We start from the raw sequence: 6,582 nt of genomic DNA on the forward strand, positions 1-6,582 counted from the left end.
TGCTGAGACACTCCAAGGCGGGAGTGTTAATGTTACAGGACACAACGAGCAGCGACCCCTAAATATCCCCGATCGCCGAAAACCACAGTCCCCTGTGCCTGGTGCTGTGGTGACAGTGAGGTTCTATCCCTGCCACTGTCTCTTGGAAGCAGAGCTACTGAGGGCTTTCTCGGCCATCAGACCCACGGGCTGTCGAAGTGATTACCTCCCTCCCAGATGCAACCTGTCTGACCTAGCTAGCACGCGGCTTATAAACAAACGAGAATGTGCCCGTCAATTTCACAAACGGTCCATGCCTCCAAATGATCGTATGCTCCTGCAACCTCCAGTGTGTGGATGGCCTGTCAGGTCTGTCCCGATTCATGCATGGCGAGTCTCTCCAACATAACTGACAAGGTTTCTGTTGCTGTAAGTTCAAGAGGTGAAAGCAGCTGACAAGGTCATTCATTTTGGAACAGGGCATCAATGTATAATACAGAATGGACTGCAGTCATGTTGTCTGTCTTCAGCTGGGAGAGTTTCTCAAATTATAGAATTTTATGAACAGAACAATTTCATGGAAGGGGGAAAAGAGAACAAGAGTAAAATCTCTCTTGCTAGGGATGGCTATCAGTTTTGATTGCTGTTCTTTGCATTTGTGGCCTCTCTGTGCCAGGTCAACATCCAAGCACTCTCTCGAGATTGCTCAACGTCAGCCCCGGCCTACCTCAGCCCCTTGCAGGTGAATTTTCTGATGCTTTTCATCTCTGCGATTATGCCTGCCCAGTTTCTGAACCAGACCACCAGTGTGTTGGGTCTGACATGAAGCTGGCTTCTCCCGTCTGAGCTCCTTGTGGTCCCGAAGCATCGCCTGGCCACCGAGTCACGGAATTCTCCAGTCAGCCTCTCCAGGACCCTCTCCCGCATTGGCCTCAGCCCTAGGATTAGGCTCCTGGGTCCATTTCTCTGTAAAGCTCTCATGTCTTCCATTGGGGATGTAGCTCCACCACCTAATCCCACTCACTAAAGTATTTCCCATCAATCTGCGATGGCCACGTTGCTGTCTGTGTGGGACAGAGCTAGTTTCTCATTCACTGACCTCTTTCCTTAAAGAGAGTGCTCAAAAATTTGACAAGAGTATTTGTATAAATTGCAGACTACCACCATCCTGGATTATCTCTTTCATTCCTTCTATTAGATGGGTCTTTGTTAGAGATTTATAATGATCGTTTTTGTTTTTTTGAAGAACAAACATTTTACTCACAAATAAGGTGATCTTTTGAAAACTATAGCATTGCTTTAGGAAAAATTCGCAATTAATATAGATATACTTTAGAATACATATAATTTATTCTTTTCAAATGATTTTTTATTGTGACATTCATTAAAAATTACATATTAGTGTAACAGGCAATTCTATCTTCAGTATAAACATTCAATCATAACCACTCCCAATGATCTGTATATTCCCTTCATGTTTTTCTCTTTATAGCATTTACTCATCTGAAATAATATTACATATGATTACAGTCCTGCTTTTGTCTCTTAATATCTTCAACGAGTAAGCATTTCCCACAGCATTCTGATAATATTACATAATCAAGACAGACATTTTCGACAGTTCAATGAACAATTTTATCCTGTAGATTCATCACCATATACTTAGCTTTTCTACTACTGTCAGAAGTGTAGGCTCTTTCCAAATTCTGCTGTTATAATGAACACTACAATTAGTTTCTTTGTGTATATCAATGTTCCCTATTAATAATTATTTCTCAGAATAAATACACAGCTGTAATATTTCTGGGGCAGAGACAGAAACACTTACATGTTGCCAAACTGATTTTAAAAAGGATATTCCACTAATTCCAAATATGAGCCCTGAGAGTACTTGCCTTATGAGTACTCACTGGCCTAGGCCAAAATATTATTTTGTTTTAAACTATATTTCACTTATTACCAGGGAGGTAGGCCATTTTTATCTTTGTGCTTTCTACTTGTATACCTAAGGCAGTTTTCAGTTTATTGGTTTTACACACTTATTGATTATAGTATTTGCATCTTATTTGTGTGTATCCATCCTTTAGTTAATATAAATGTAAGTCACAATAACAACAAATCCCAAAAGTGGGATTGCTGGATCATATGGGAGTTCTATTTTTTAAATGTTTTATTATTTGTTTATTTTGAGAGAGAGGGAGGGAGGGAGGGAGGGTGTGCATGCGTGTGGGGGATGGGCAGAGAGAGGGAGAGAGAGAATCCCAGGTAGGCTTAATGCTGTCAGCACAGAGCCAGATGCGGGGCTTTACCCCACCAACTGTGAGATCATGTCCTGAGTTGAAACCAAGAGTCAGACATCCAACCTACTGAGCCACCCAGGCGCCCATGTGAATTCTATTTTTAATTTTGTGGAGGAGCTTCCATACTGTTTTACATGATGGCTGTACCAATTTACATTCCCACTAACGTTACATAAGGGGTCTCTCTTCACACTCTCAACATTTGTTATCTCTTGTCTTTTTCATAATAGCTGTCTTAATAGGTGAAGTGATATCTCATTATGTTTTTGATTTGCATTTCCATGATGATTAGTTATGCTGACCACTTTTTCATGTACCTGTGGCTACTTGTATGTCTTCTTTGGAAAAATATCTATTCAGGTCTTTTGCCCCCCCCCCTTTTTTTTTGAGAGAGAGAGAGAAGGGGAGAGGGGCAGAGGGAGGGAGGGAGGGAGAGAGAGAGAGAGAGATTGAGAGAGTGGGAATCCTAAGCATCCATGCTCAGTGTGGAGCCTGATGTGGGGTTTCATCCCATGACCCTGGGATCATGACCTGAGCTGAAATCAAGAGTCGGACACTCAACTGACTGAGCTATCCAGGTTCATTTTTTAATTGGATTATTTGTGGTGTTTGGCTCTTGAGTTGTATGAGTTCCTTATATATTTTGGATATTAACCTCTGCTATACCTCAGAAACATGGTTTGCAAATATTTTCTCCCACTCTATATGTTACTTTTCATTTTGTTAATGGTTTACTTTGCTGTCTAAAAGCTTTTGAGTTTGATGTGGTCTCACGTGTTTATTTTTGCTTTTGTTGCTTGTGCTTTTGATGTCATATATAAAAAAATCATTGCCAAGACCAATGTCAAGGGGCTTTTACCTTGTGTTTTCTTCTAGGAATTTTACAGTTGCAGGTCTTGCATTTAAATCTTTCATCTATTTTGGGTTAACTTTTTTGTATGGTGCCAGATAGGGGTCCAACTTCATTCTTTTATGTGTGTATATCCAGTTTTCCCAGCACCATTTATCGAAGAGACTATTCCGTACCCATTGTGTATTCTTGGCGCCCTTGTCAAAGATTAGTTGACCATATATGTGTGGTTTTATTTCTGGGCTCTCCATTATGTTCCATTGATCTATGTGTCTGTTTTTATGCCAGTACCATATTGTTTTGATTACTGTAGCTTTGAAATATAATTTGAAACCAGGAAGTGTGATGCCTCCAGCTTTGTTCTTCTTGATCAAGACTGTTTTGGCTATTTGGGGTCTTTTGTGGTTTCATTTATCCCTTGGATGCAAAGATGGTTCAATATATACAAATCAATAAGTATGATACACCACATTAACAGAATAAAGGATAAAAACCATGTGATCATCTCAGCAGATATAGTAAAGTATTTGAAAAAATTCAACATCCTTTCATGTTAAAATCTCTCAATAAATTAGGTATACAAGGAGTATGCCTCAACATAATAAAGGCCATACATGACAAGTCCATAGTTAATATCATACACAACAGTGAAAATCTAAAAGTTTTTCCTCTAAGATTAGAAATAACACAAGGGTGCCCACTCTCTTCACTTCTATTCAACATAGCACTGAAAGTCCTAACTAGAGCAATTAGGCAAGAAAAAGAAATAAAAGGTGTTCAAATTCAAAAAGAAGAAAGTAAATGGTCTCTTTGCAGATGACATGATCTTATATAGAAAAAAACCCCAGGGATGCCTGGGTGGCTCAGTCAGTTGAGCATTCAACTCTTGATTTTGGCTCAGGTCATGATCCCAGGGTGGTGAGATTGACCCCGCATCAGACTCTGTGCTGAGCATGGAGCCTGCTTAGGATTCTCTCTCTCTCCCCCCCTCTACCCCTCTTCCTGGCTCACATGCTTTCTCTAAAAGAAAAAAAAAAGAAAAAAACCCTAAAGATTCCACCAAAAAACTGTTAGAACTAATTAACAAATTCAGTAAAGTTGCGAGATACAAAATCAATATACAAAAACCAGTTGTGTTTCTGTATACTGACAACACACTATCTGAAAAAGAAGCTGGGGGGAAAACCCCAGTTACAATAGCATTGAAAAGTATAAAATACTTTGGAATAAATTTCACCAAGGAGGTGAAAGTTCTGTTATTGAAAACTATTAAGACCACGATGAAAAGAAATCAAAGAAGACACAAATAAATGGAGAGGTATCTTGTATTCTTGGATCAGAAGAGTTAATATTGTTAAAGTGCCCATACTACCTAAAGTAATCTAAAAATTCAATACAATCCCTATCAAAATTCCAATGGCATTTATCATAGAAATAGCAAAAACAATCTTCATATTCATATACAACCACAGAAGACCCCAAATAGCCAAAGCAATCTTGGGAAAGAAGAAACTACTGAGAGCTTTTTTGATCATGAATGAGTGTTGAATCTAGTTAAATGTGTTTTCTGCAACAATTAATAGCGATTATCTGATTTTTCTTCTTTAGTCTGTTGATATGATAGATTACATTGATGTATTTTTAAAAAGACTTTATTTCTTTAGAGCAGTTTTAGGTGCATAGAAAAATTGAGGGGAAGGTATGGATTTCCCATATGCTCCCAACCCCTGAACATGCATAGCCCCTCTCCGCATTATCAATATCATTCACAAGACTGGTACATTTGTTACAGTTGAAGAACTTACATTGACACATCATAACCAGCCAGAGCCTTTAGTTTCATTCTTAGTGTTGTACATTTTATAGAGTTTGACAAATGTATATGTATCATTGAGATGACATATTTCCATCATTATAATATGATAGAGAATACTCTCATTGCCCCCAAAACCCTCTGTGCTTTAGCTCTTCTTTCCTCCTCTCTCATCCAACCCTTAGCAACCACTGATCCTTTTAGTGTCTCCATAGTTTTGCCTTTCCCAGAATGTCAGTCAATTGGCTTCTTTCACTTAGTAATATGCACTTAAGGTTCTTCTACGTCTTTTTGTGGCCTGATAGGTCACTTCTTTTTAGTGCTGAATAATATTCTATTGTCTGCATGTACCATGGTTTATTTATCCATTCACCTGCTGAAGGGCATCCTGGTCATTTTGAACTTTTGGCAATTATGAATAAAGCTGCTATAAGTATTCATGTGCTGGTTTTTGCGTGGACATAAGTTTTCAGCTCCTTTGGGTAAATACCAAGGAATATGATTGCTGAACCTTATGGTAAGAACACGTTTAGTTTTCTAAGAAACTACCAAACTGTCTTCCAAAGTAACAGTACCATTTTGAATTCCCACCAGCAATGTATAGGAGTTCCTGTTGCTCCACATCCTAGCTAACATTTGGTGTTGTCAGTGTTCCAGATTTTGGCCATTCTAATAGGTGTGTAGTAGTATCTCACTGTTGTTTTAACTTCAATTTCCATTATGACATATGATAGGAAGCATTTTTATATGTTATTTGCCATCTGTGCATCTTCTTTGGTGAGGTGTCTGTTAAAGTCTTTGGCCTATTTTTTAATTGGGTTGTTTTTTACGGTTGAATTTTAAGAGTTCTTTTTATTTTGGGATAACAGTCCTATATCAGATGTGTCTTTTGAAAATCTTTTCTCCCAGTCTGTGCTTTGTCTTCTAATTCTCTTGACATTGTCTTTTGCAGAGCAGAACGTTTTAACTTTAATGAAGTCCAGCCTACCAATTATTTCTTTCATTGATCATGCCTTTGGTGTTGCTCTAAAAAGTCACTGCCATTCCCAAGTTCATCTAGGTTTTCTCTTATGTTATCTTCTGGGAGTTTTATAGTTGCATTTTACATTTAGGTCTATGATCTACTTTGAGTTAATTTTTGTGAAAGGTGTAGGGTCTGTGCTTAGGTTACTTTTCTTTGTATGCGAATGTCCAGTTGTTCTAGCACCACGTGTTGAAGAGACTATCTTTACCCCATTGTATTGCTTTTGCTCCTTTGCCAAAGATCAGCATTGGTGCGTTTTTGAATGTTGAGCCAGACTTGCATATCTGGAATAAATTCCACTTGGTCATGGTGTATTCTTTTTATACATTGTTGAATTTTATATTTAATATTTTGTTGGGGATTTTTGTGTCTAAATTCATGAGTGATACTAGTGTGTTGTGGTTTTTGGGTTTTGGTTTTTCGGGAGGCCTAGTTGTTCTAGTTTTGGTGTCAGGGTAACATTTGCCTCATAAAATAAGTTGGAAAATTTTCCTCCTCTTCTATTCTCTGGAAAAGATTTGGTATAATAGGTGTTAACTCTTCTTTAAATGTTTGGTAGAATTCTCTTATGAAACTGGGCCTCAGTAATTCTATTTAGGGGAGTTCTAAAATTACA

Source organism: Prionailurus bengalensis, chromosome X, assembly GCF_016509475.1.
Source record: "Prionailurus bengalensis isolate Pbe53 chromosome X, Fcat_Pben_1.1_paternal_pri, whole genome shotgun sequence".
NCBI lineage: Eukaryota > Metazoa > Chordata > Mammalia > Carnivora > Felidae > Prionailurus > Prionailurus bengalensis.